The sequence below is a fragment of the Panthera onca genome, chromosome A1 (assembly GCF_046562875.1).
Source record: "Panthera onca isolate mPanOnc1 chromosome A1, mPanOnc1 haplotype 2, whole genome shotgun sequence".
Classification (NCBI taxonomy): domain Eukaryota; kingdom Metazoa; phylum Chordata; class Mammalia; order Carnivora; family Felidae; genus Panthera; species Panthera onca.
The window spans coordinates 224,553,966-224,566,958 of NC_138339.1; the positions used below are offsets into that span (position 1 = coordinate 224,553,966).

Here is a 12,993-nt window from a genome sequence, read left to right on the forward strand (position 1 = left end):
AAAATTCAAAGTTGCTGATGGAAAATGTAAACTGTGGTCTGATCCAGTGTGAATACCATGAAGAAAAACAGCAGGTATTAGATTAATATATTTAATTGCAAAACTACAGAAACAATCATTTAGAGCCAACATTCCCCTCTCTCTCCGAGTTTCCCCAGGATTGGGGAAAGATTTAGAAAGACTTAATGGCAACGGGAGGGGCAACTGCGGGCTAGAAATACAGCTCAGATCCAGCTACCTATTTAAGGAGGCAGAAATTTCGGCCTGCACGGGACTTCCTAGGCAGAGAAGTACTGCAGACCAAGGCAGGCACACTCACACTTCACACCAAATGCTGCTGAACATGTAAAAGAATTTTAGCAGTAAACCAGTGTGAGAACCAAGCCAACCGACCCAATCAAAGGAGGGCCAGGGAGAGGAGGAGCACAGTGAGTGAAGCTTTAATGATTCTTGCAGGAGCAAGTGTCTGACCGACAGGCACACCGGGGTGGTTACAGCAGAGAATTTATTTCCTAGCATGCAAGTCCCCGCTCCTGATTCCTCATTGGCTGAGAACTACAGAGGTTACAGCCTTACCCTGGCGTGGCCGCTGCCCGTGTAAGGCAAAAAGTAGTCTAACTGGAACAAATGTACGTTCCTTCAGGTGACGGCGCAGGCTTCAGTTCTTTGGCGCATGCTCATTGCAAAGCTTGGGAAACTAAGCCCTTGAAACGAGAGGGAAAGAACCAGGAAGTGACGTGTCTAAGGGTTTGGGACGCCATTGTGGGTGGGGGAGGGGTTTTATACATTTTCCCATAGGTTGTAAACAAATAGTCAATCAGACACACAGCTTTTATTTGGTACTTCTGAAAATGAATCATCTCTCTTCTCATACTACGGCCACAGGAATGAAGTGTTTCTCTTCTGGACGAAAGGTGATTATACCTTAAGTACAAAAAGTCAAAGGTCCTAAATGTTAGTACCTCACTTAAAAATCACTTTTTCTCTATCTTTAAAATATTTACAAGGTCTATAAAATTGGCAAAAGAGGGAGAAATTATCGAAAGATGAAAGAAATACAAAATGTAGACTATAACTACTTTTTAAAGCTATGTGGGACAATTTTCTTGTAAAGATAGAAAAATCTTGCAGTAAAATATAAATTCCATAAGGGCCTTATATATCTTATTTATCATTTCCATCCTTCTGTCTTTGCTGCCTAGAACACTGCCTTGCATAAGGAGATGCTCAATAAGTATTTGTTGCATAATTTAATTAACAAACAAATGAGCTAGTGTTGGCAGACCAAGTTCCACAAAATATTTCTATTTCTTTTTTAAACATAAACCCTATCCATTTTGGGTTTAAATTATCAGGATAATGTGAATGAAGATAGTAATTTGATCCTAATGATCAGTCTGTTCTCAGCTGATTAAAATATTTTCAGAGATGCCAGACTTCTGGTTTTTTGTTCTTTTTTAATTTTTTTTTAACGTTTATTTATTTTTGAGACAGAGAGAGACAGAGCATGAATGGGGGAGGGTCAGAGAGAGAGAGGGAGACACAGAATCTGAAACAGGCTCCAGGCTCTGAGCTGTCAGCACAGAGCCTGACGCGGGGCTCGAACTCAGGAGCCGTGAGATCATGACCTGAGCCGAAGTCGGACGCTTAACTGACTGAGCCACCCAGGCGCCCCTTTTGTTCTTTGTTTTTGACAAGAGTTTCATTTTTTTTGCTTCCATGTATATACCTTCTTTTTGCCTCATCATTCTTGGGCTTATTTTAGCTTAAACCTAAGAATTTCACCGATAGAACTCTCCTTCCCTTTCTCTCTCTCTCTTTCATCACCTACTAATTAATGAGAACTGGGCTCTCAGTCATTTCAGAGAAAAAATAATAATCGGTCCAATCATAAATGCATGTCTTTATTTGTTGAAATCTCTGGTTTCTCCTGCCAGGGCAAAAACTCTATTCTACTAAATGCCTCTTTCAGCTTACCCTGTTCAGAGAGAGGGAGAGGGAGAGAGAGAGAGAGAAAGCTTTTAAAAGCCTTTGAGCACCTAAGAAGGAATCCATCTAAATGAGAAACAGAGGGCATTCAGAGCACTCATTGAAAACACTTGAGAGTTAGCACATAAATACATCTAAAACTGTCTTCTCTAAACCCTACAGCCACAGATTCAAAGTGTATACCAATATATCAAAGCTGTATGCTAGTGCTTGTTTGTAGTTTTATAATAAACAGTGAGTTGACTGTTCTCCCTATCAGTGGTGTCTTGGCAAGCCAAAAGTAAGCACATCAGTTAAGGACTCATTCATTTTTGTTAATGCTGCTTCTTTTTAATTTTTTTCATGTTATTTTTTTAAGAGACAGAAAGAGACAGTGTGAGTAGAGGAGGGGCAGAGAGAGAGGGAGACACAGAAGCCAAGCAGCCTCCAGGCTCTGAGTTGTCAGCACAAAGCCTGACACGGGGCTGGAACTCGCATACTGTGAGACCATGACCTGAGCCACAGTCAGAAGCTTAACTGACTGCCCCATTAATGCTGTTTCTGATGATAGTAATGAGTTAATGGGGTCATTATAACTGGGATAGTAGCTGGAAAAGAGCAGCACTCAAAGAATGGGGACTCTCTCTTACTCCTTTCCTTTTCCCACTTAAATATAACTAAAATCTCCTGCTTAAATATTTTTAATAAATTATATATGGTTGAAGTTGGAAATCAATGTTCTGGATCCTTTTGATTTTCTTTTTGGCTTCCAGGGGCAGATTTTACTACTATAGCTAAATTAACATAGGCTGGTTAAATGTTACCTGGATATTAAGACAATTATACTAATTAATTATACTGTTCGAATGGGAAAGGGCAAAGGATATTAGTTTGTCATCATTCCTTTCCAGCTAATATGCATTAAACTTAAATTTACACTAACACTCCAACATCTACTAGCACAGCACTGTCTTCAGCCAAATTTGTCTATTTATTTTCCTTCAAATTCTCCATACCTTTTATTAGATCTCTGTCTTGAATGATTTGAAACCTGACAGCTGTCTATCTTCCACAAAAAAATGCATGGAGACCTGAGGCATAGTTTCCAGTCTCCAGTATATAATTAACAACCGTCCTCTATGTCTTCTACAGACTGTATATTTCCCTATTGTAAAAAAGATTTTTAGGCACTCTGTTATCTGTATGATTATTGTGAGAGTGTTTGTTCTTTTGATTCTTTCACTAATTAACCAGTGTTTATAAGCCTCTTGAAAGATTGAATAAGTTTTAACTACTGGTCTGCTTTCCTTAACATGGGCATTAGGCCAAAGGTTAGGTAGGACTGTAAAGAGGATATGTGGAGAGTGTAGAAATTGGGTAGAAGAAGCTACTTGAATGATCCCAACATTCCTTAATAAGATACTATGAGACATTTTTGTAAAACTGAGCTCATGTCTCCATTTTTTGACCTTGATGTCTGTTCACAAGATGTCTAAATCATCATACTCCAAACCCTATTTCCCTGAAGTAAAACACTACTATGTAACATCTGGAGGAAGACTTGGAAAAACATGATACAAAACGAAAATTCCACCAGGGAATATGCTGAAGAACTTTAGAAGTTGCTGTGCACTTCAAAGTCTCCTCCTGTTTCTTACAGTTTGTAATCTTAGAGACTGTCTGCTTATAAGCATACCATGCACAAAGGCTTTAAGTGAATTTTCTTCTCAAGGATATCAGTTTCAATTAAATGTCCATTAAACAGAAATCCTGCCAGTTTACTGTTTTCTTCCTCCCTTTTCAAGAGAGTGATTGTGGTAAAATCGTAGATTAGAACAGATGTTCCTTAAGCAGAATCCTAGGCTAGCACTTATTTTTAACCTTTATACTTAGAAAATAGTTTCAGATACAAATTGCCATATAGAAGCAAAGTCTAGATACAAATTCTTGATGAGTTATTGCCATAAGTGGCCCCACACAGGTAAATTACTTAAAATTCTTGAAGTTTATTTCCAGAATAATAAAGCTAGTGAGTTTGGAGAAATAGTTACAGGTCTTGCTTTTTCCATTCTTACAATTACCCTCAACTGCAGAATTAAAAACAAAACAAAACAAAACAAGAGAATATGTAATATTGTTATGTGATGAAAAGAATCTACAATGGAATAGAAAAAGAAAACAAAATTCTTTTCAGGAGAAACTTTGTATTTATTTAGAAGGAAGATTTCTAAGCCAAAATAATAAGCCAGTTGTGATGGAAAGGATTGTCTGCCTAAACAAAAGGCAGTGGGGAACCTACTCCATATAGGAAATGGTAAAGGATCTGAGGTTCTGAAGAAAAAACTTGTGAGGACAGACACAGACTTGCCAAAATGAAGATAATGAAAAACACCAGTGGTGGTGTGATGGGAGTAACAGTTTGGAGAAAATACAAATACTTAATGAAGGAGAGTTTCTGGTATGGGGTAAGTGTCACCTATGACCTACATGGACTGAACCTTTTATTTTTATTTATTTTTATTTTTAAGTTTTATTTTATTTTACTTGAGAGAGACAGAGACAGTGTGAGTGGGGGAGGGGCAGAGAGAGAGAGAGAGAGAGAGAGAGAGAGAATCCCAAGCAGGCTCCATGCTTAGCATAGAATATGACAGGAGGCTCAATCCCACAACCCTGGGATCATGACCTCAGCTGAAATCAAGAGTGGGATGCCCAACCAAATGAGACACCAAGGTGCCCCAAAGAGGGCAGCTTTAAAATCAAAGCTACTACTGTAGTTAATGGCCTTGCGGTGTTTGTGCTCCTGTTATTGATGTTCTCTTTCTTTATGTGCACACGTGCATACACACACACACACACAACTCAGAATGTCTTTTTTTCATTTTTTTACCTTTTCCTTCTTTTAAAAATGAAAAAGATCATGACTAAAATATGGAGGTTAATAATATAATCCAAGGCAAACATATTTTTTGTATGAAAAACTGAAATAACTAAGGTAGTGTGCATATATTTCAATTATCTAGTTTGTTCTCAAATTTTATTTTATCCTGCAGAGAAAGGAAGAAAAAAATACATAAAGACACTTGTAGAATCTTTAGAGCACTGATCTCATCTCTTCTTTATTTCCTGGAGAAATTCTGGCATTAGAAGTGGCTTATTTTTCTGCATTAATTGCTTATTTATAATGTGTCGACAAGTCTCTTCTTACACTTAACATGGGAAAAATACAAAATAAGCACTGTGCAAAATATTTGGCAAATAAAGCAAAGAAGCTATTTTGTTGTGTTTTTTTTCCTAGTTTTTCAGATAAGAACCAAATGGAAATCACATTTTTACACTAATAGTTGTTAGAACTTCAAGGTGAATAAAGATCTACAAAAGTGAAAATTCACAAATAAATCTATTGGATTTTACATTCATTTAAGAAAACTACTAAACTAAAGAAGTTTTTAACTTCTTTAATGATATAACAAAAAATAAAAATAAAAAACCCACCATCTTTAAACATAGCTTTATGAAAATATAAAGTCAAAGGAAATAGCAAATACATTTCCTGATAGACTTACAATAGATATCAATGAATAGAAAAGATGGACCATATCTGACTAAATCCTTTTAGTTGAAATAAATGTAAAATCAGTTAAAAAGAAAGAAAAATTATTGAAAATTATGGGAGATCTGCTTCATTAGCAAATGTATCATTCTTGGGAGTTTTAATTGTTGATACTTCTATTAAGAGACAATTATGTACCACGATATTAAACAAACAACAAAAAGACCAGTGAGACCTTCAGGAACAGTGAAAGAATACAATGCATAAAACAAACAAACAAAAAATTATCATCCTGCTCTATGTTGCTCTGACCAGTGTGTAATTCTCCCTCATGCTAAGACGTCTATAGGCAAATGAGAATACACTGAAAGACTAGAAAATAGGTGGTATGGGAAACTATATCACATGAAGAAAAGTTGAAGGGACTGAACAGAGAGCCTGGGGAAGAGAAATTCAGGCAAATGCGAGGAAAAACAGAGAGTAACCTTCTCTAAGTGTTAAAAACATTGTTTTTTGGAAGAAAAGTCCCGTTTGTTCTGCCTGTCTCCAACAAGGACATCTAGGCTCCATATAGAGAAAAATGTTCTAAAAGTCAAAACTGTATCATTATGGGATAGGTTGCCATATTAGGTCTCTTTCGCTCACAAGTGGGAAAACAAACAAACAAAAAAAAAAAAAAGGAAGAAAAAAGGGGGACTTATTGACCACACACTCAAGAACTGTTTGAGCATACCACATTCAGAGGTTCAAGCAGTGTCATGATGCTCTCCATTTCCAAGCTTTCATCTCTTTCTTGTTTGGTTTCTTTCTTAAGTGAGTTCTTGAAACAGAAGAACCAAGAGAGCCGCTGGAAGAACCAGCCTTGTCAGGACTTGAATTACAGAGAGAAGAAAGCAGATCTCTTTCTCCCATCTTCCATTTGTGAGTTATAAGAGCGTACAGCGGGTCCGCTTGGCTCCCAAAGTAGTTACTTCTTAGACCAATCACTATAGACAATAGGGGATGGATGCTGTGCAAGACCTACCCTGGGTCACATGCCTGTCCATAAAATCACGGCAACCACGACTGACATCAGCAGAATCACTCTAAATAGAAGAGAGACCCTAGGTAGCTGTGCAGGCAAAAGCAAACAGGCAAAAAAATGGAATCAAACCAAACTGAACTAAACCAAAATAAAATAAAATGCACCACAGCTACTTGGGAAGGTAATGAATTTCTCATCACTGAATATGTTGGAGCAAAAGTTAAATAACCAGGTGTCAGTGATAAAAAGCCATACTACCCCTTGTCAACTGTGGAATCCTGAGCAAGTCATCCCTCATTTCCTCATTCAGTCGACAAATAATAATTTAGCACATACAACGCGGTAGGCTATGCAGACCAGACACAGCGGTGTACAAGACAGATGAGGCACCTACCCTGGAGGGGCTTACAGTCTGTGGTCTCTCATCTGTAAAAGAGATTATATTTGTCACATAATATTAGTGTGTTTAAAAGACAAGATGTACGTGGAAAATAACAATTATAAAACAATGTATGAATGTAAGATACTAAAGAACATAAGTAAAATAACTAATATTTGTACTGAAAAAGGTGGAAGGGAGTTAAAAGCAAACTTCATCTCAAAAGGAATTTTATCTACACATGCCACATACAGACTTCCAACTCCACTGTACAGCCTGTGATCTAATCCAAAATGATTTCATCCTTAAAGATCAAGGGGGGAAAAAGCCTCACAGTGATTTCTCAGCCTAGGAGATAAAATGAGAGATTTAAGGAACAGATCATCCCATGGGCCATAAACATTGTGACACTGCTTATGGGACAGGAATCTGGGTGAGGTCCATAGCAGGCTTGACCCCAGGGCTCTATCCTAGTCAGCCCCCCCAAAGGGCAACTTCTCAGAGTAGCAAGAATGCCTCAGTATATCCAGCCTTCTAGGATGCTAATGGCACTGGCCTGCTAAGCTAAAACTTAAAGGACATGAAACCACCTTGAGAAGGGTGGGCAGCCCCATCAACAAATTCAGTTTAAATGAGAGAAACAATAGCTCAACCAGCAATGTGTCATCATCAGTGCCCAGGCACAGTGACAGACACGATTGTGTTAATGCTGCCATTAGTAGAACACATTCTAATTCTAACTTACACCTCTTTGGGGAAGCTCTTCATGTGAGTCATGGCCACTTCATCTTTCTAAGCTTCAACTTCCTAATCTGAAGGTGAAATAAGAGTGTAAACTCACTAATAAATTTTTTAAGAGACAAATACATTTACAGGATAAATAATGGAATATTGCCTCCCTGCTACTAATTCTTAAAGGTGGCCTGATATACAATTTTATCGCCTTAAGTCAGTGCCAATTTTCTCCATTGAAGTCTGTTCAATGAAGACAATCTAAGATGTAGGAACCTACGGGACTCAAATATTTTTTATTCATTTTGAACTTTAAAAAGCGGCAGATGATGTTTTTTGAGGAGTGGGGAGTGAGGTTAGTGGGCAATGTGAAAAAATAAAGTTGCTCACTGCTGTCTTAGATTTTATCCTGGCTATATCACTCATGTTCTTTCCCACATCTATACGCGATTGGTGACAGCCCCTGATGTAGGATAGGAAGTAGTAGGATTAGGAGAAACCTCTGACTCAGACAGTACTTACTACAGCCTAACTTCCAAACCATCTGAGTGGAAAGGTCTGTGTGGACTAGGATTAGATTCTGCCCACATAGGACCCTTTCTGTCTTTAAATCAGCCATTAAAAACCAAACGTGGGATTTCCTTCTAGCTCTGAAATATTAATGTCATATCTTCACCACAAAAATAAACTAAAAATAATCTAGAGAAATTTCATTACATCTAGTTAGACAAAGAGGGTATAGAAAACTTTCGTCCAGCTAATTCAAAATGAAAAGTCTAGAAGCAATTGCCAAAACATCTACCTCAAAGGGGACATTTAAATTGAACGAAGAACTCCATCTTTAGATAATGACCAAGGCTTTGGTACTGAATTACCAATTAAATGACAGCGCCTTTTATTTTTCCATTTTCAAAGATAAAATAGGCTTTTGGGTTAAAAAGTTTTTTTCAGATGTTAAGTGTTCTATGGGTACTATTGGCCAATGAAGTGGAAGGCAAATTTTTAGGTTTTTTATTCGTAGTTTTATTTATTCCCAACTTTCCATTATTGCATGCTTCAGTCATTTGGCAATGAGAGGATTGGAGGTCTTATCAAAGGTCTGCTTCCCTATTTGTATTAATCTCCAATATACAATTCTTCCCTATTTGCATTAATCTCCAATATAACAATTTTTTCTGATGAGAAGGATAAAGAGGTGTGTGTGTGTGAGTGTGTGTGTGTAGCTTTCATTTTATTCTGAGGACACCAAAGTGGTAGGCTATCTTTTGATCTTCTACTGGTCTTTGCAGCTCAGATATTTCTAATAAGTGACCCTGCTTCTTTTTTGACTGAGACGGTCTATCTTACCTCATGGCTGTGTTTACCAACATTTCTCCCCACATAGTACACGTGAGGCACACAAGGCTGCTTCTGGCTAAAGGTGATCAGCTGCAAAGGAGCTCTTCTCAGGGAGACTGTTGCCAGAACAGATCATCAGCAACTTTGAGTTTAGAAACTCAATTGTTGAGCAACTCCCTTCAAAGAGCTGAAGCACAGACTTTGCCAACAATTCTGCTAACAAGACCACCAAATATTTGCTATCTCACTTTACAGGCTTGCATTCTCTTTCTCATTTAAAATACACTAATTGTCAATACATTTGGAATGAAGTTCTGTATGATTTAGTGTCACCTTCCACACATACAGGTTACTTGAACCAGGTGGGTCCCTCCCCACATACCGGCAGATCTCTCTCTGGCTGCACTGTCTCTGGTAGTGTTCCACAGTACATATTTTTGCTGCATTATTCTACAGTCAGAGGGGGCTTTAGTAAACAAGCAGGCAGCTCACAAGTAAAGTATCTTACAGATTCACCAAATCCCTTTCAAAATTCAAGGACTTAGGCTTCAAAAGGAAAAGGTAAAATTAGGCAATTTTGATCAAAGAAACAGCATTTCAATGTCAAAGACATATAGGGATGGGCATATTTGTAACAGGAAAGAATTCGTGTTTGCTGAACGTGACTGTCCTCTACCTAGTGTATCAGGAGAGCTGTTCTTCCGGAAGGAGCACAGGGAGGAGCAGAGGCCACCACCAGAGGTGGGGAGGTGACGATGGGGCATTTCTTCAGCAGCACTATAGCTGACTCTCACAGGAAAGTTTTCATTCTTTTTTTAAGTTTTGGTTTGCATGCAACAGTGATTTCAGAGGGCTAAGGGGAAGAACAGGGAGTAAGCCGATCAATGAGCCTGCTTATTCCTTGCTTGCTTTTACTGCTTCTAGCACTGGGAGTGATTGACTTAGTAAGTCTGAATTTAGTATACAGAAAGATCTGTTCTTAAAGCATGCTAGTTAATCAGAATCTTTTGAGAGAAATATTCTTTTCACACTGCTGAAGGAAAAACATGAAACCTACAACAATGAGGATGTGCTTTCCGGTGGGTTGTGTTCACTTACTGTCTCACTCTCTTAGTCTCAAATTCTAAAGACATAAAACTCAAAAATTTAATTGATTTTACTTATAAGTCATATCACACTGTTTTGGCTCATTTTTTAAAGAGAAATCGACCGTTAAATCACACTTTTCAAAGTTGATTCTTAACAGTATAAATGTTTGTGAAAGTTCTCTGTTGAAGTTTTCTTTTTTCTTTCTTTCTTTTGCTTTGTTTTTTGTTTGCTTTTTAAGTGACTTTTACCATCAGTTGGTTTCACTGTTTCCCTGAGGGAAATGATGTCCTTATATTTTAAAGATGCTAATCAAAAGCTTGGAATCTTCTCTCTTGTTTTTTTTTCCAGCTGAATGCTTCCAGAAATAGATTACAATACATTTTCCATTTGTTTTCAAATTAGACTACTGCTCTAATTAAAAAACCATGACCACAATCATAAAAATTTGACCAAAAAGATCTATAAACATTAAAATGCTAATGATAAGGACTTATGCCTTGTAGAACTTGAAAAACAAAAATTCCATTATACACATAAACACAGAGTTGGAGAGAAATAGAATTGAAATAAATAGCTTCTGTCATTATTTATGGGGAAATTATTTGAAAATCTCATCAGAAATTATTTACCTAAGAGTTTATTTGAAATACACATAACTGGAGACAAAAACAGTTCTCATCCTAGTTCTTTGAAACTGCCAACTTTCAAAGAGAAAATTCTGATGGTTTTCTTCAGGTGTGACAATATATTCAATTGTTTACTATAATTCAGACAAAACCCAATTCACCTGACAATCTGGAAAGCCAACATTTTTATGTATATTCAGCAAAGTTTATGTACAATTACTCAATAATTAGCAAATTTCTCCTTTGCATCTCGCATCTGCACACACGTGCGCAATGTATACATATGGATACAAGCAGAATGAAAGCCATCTTTGTGCATTTATAAAATTCCTTTTTAGCGAATCCAAGTTTAATAAAATGTCATCTGCAGCAAAACATTTGGAAGAAGCCATATAAAAATCGAAGGGTTTTATTTTCTCAGGTGCTTTCACTGGCAAGAAAAAGAGTTCTTTCGAAATGTTCAGAGACATAGAGGAGTGAAGAAGCGCTCAAGTAAGCTCCAACCTCTGATAATATCATCCTGAAATGTAACTCTCTTGAAAATGATGCTAATATAATTGCCAAAGGCTGGCTGAACTCAGGATGAACAGTTGCTTAGCATATTAACATTCTTATTTTCTAAGGTTAAAATACAAAAACATAAAAATAATGTGAAATGTACAGGATGCAGGCGCCTGGGTGGCTCAGTCGGTTAAGCATCTGACTTCAGTTCAGGTCATGATCTCATAGTTTGTGGGTTCGAGCCCCACATAGGGCTCTGTACTGATAGCTCAGAGTCTGGGACCTGCTTCTGATTCTGGGTCTCCCTCTCTCTCTGCCTGCCGCCCCCCCCCCCCCCCACTCACACTCTGTCTCTCTCTCTCAAAAATAAACATTAAAAAAAACAACAACAACAAAAAGGAGATGTACAGGATGGACTTTATTGGGTTGAAGTTTCTGGAGAATACTATGGCATTCTTGCCAAATTTCAACTCCTTGGTGAACCACTTGCGTTTCCTCATTTTTATTATTGCCTTGGTTTTCAGGGTTTTTTTTTTTGCCCCAGATAATACTGGGTGCTTCTTAATATTTTTAGATTGTCCACTCTGTCTCATAATAATTCTTCAGCTAGTCTAATCATTATCAGCTACCATTAAGATTGTGATTCACGTACAATTACATCTTGAAAAGTCTGTTCCTTTTGCCTATTTAGGGGCATGATTTAAAATTTACAATACTTCATCAGTTCCCTAATTAGAGTATCAGATTTCACCCACCTGTCCCCTTCCCCTCCCTGCCAAAATCACTGCAGCTAATGTAGCATGTAAAAGAGAGCATTTGTCATTTCTAGCCATACTTGGCTTTCTCAGAAATGTCCTTTCATTGCACAGACATTTCCTTTACTAAAATGACCAGCTCATTGCAGCTAAACACACCCATATGGCCTGCCCCAAAGGCTGCCTTAATAAACTGGCCAAATAAAACACTGAGAATGTCTATAGAGGAAGAATACTAATGAGTACTTTTTAGAAAATGACTAGAATGTGGTTTTATTGAAAATTAAAGTGCTAAAAAGAGAGATACAGAGAGAAACTATGTTTAGGCATGGGTGGCCAAGTTTCCATAGAGACACTTATTTACCTCATTAATCCATTCTTTCCTTTCATAGTAACTTTTATCTGGATCATATTACCACTTAAAATAAAGACTGTATTTCTGTCTGTCTTTCAGGTAGATATGGCATGTGACTATGTTCTGGCTAAGGGGATGTCTGCAGCTGGAAGTGGAGGGACATGTCATAACCCTCCCCCTTCGTCCACCCTGCTATCTGAAAAGCGGATGTTGGAAAGGAGCCATGGAAAACCAGAAGGGTGAGAACAACACCATAGACCTAGTGTAGCTGCATGATGAAATTTCCTGGGTCTCTGGCAACTGAAGGAATTGCTCTCCTCCAACTTTTACATGACAGGGAAATGAAACACTACTTTGTTTAAGATACTGTTATTTTGGGTCGATAGTATAAGCAGTCGAAGCTATGTGCTAATTCTTCCCATGAACAGCCAGTTTTCATAAGCCAGGCTTCAGATGTCTGTGAGTCACACACACACAGTCCTGATAACCTTATGTTTTTATTGTTCTAAGGAATGACTTAAACTTTTTGCTAAACCATCTGGACCTTAATGTTGAAATCTCTAAAATCGTTGCTCCCGTGCTACCTACTGGGTTCTATTTCTGGTATACACAAGGAATAAGGGGTGGAAATGGGCCTTGGGGAGAGGCTAGGTGCTGGACCACCGTCAGTAATGTA

At 37.8% G+C, this 12,993-nt stretch overlaps 2 long non-coding RNA genes across 3 annotated transcripts in view; one reads left to right on the forward strand and one right to left on the reverse strand.

The window, feature by feature from the left end:
• LOC132682161 (uncharacterized) overlaps window positions 1-12,993 on the reverse strand; it is a 238,183-nt gene that overhangs the window by 29,193 nt on the left and 195,997 nt on the right. The gene's annotated exons all lie outside the window — the stretch shown is intronic.
• LOC132682163 (uncharacterized) lies at window positions 777-12,951 on the forward strand. 2 transcript variants are annotated; one of them, XR_009611509.3, is made up of 3 exons: window positions 777-914; window positions 6,333-6,439; window positions 12,417-12,951. It is a non-coding gene; the product is annotated as an uncharacterized LOC132682163 (long non-coding RNA). The 2 variants fall into 2 exon arrangements; XR_014137801.1 differs by lacking the exon at window positions 12,417-12,951 and adding an exon at window positions 11,128-11,201.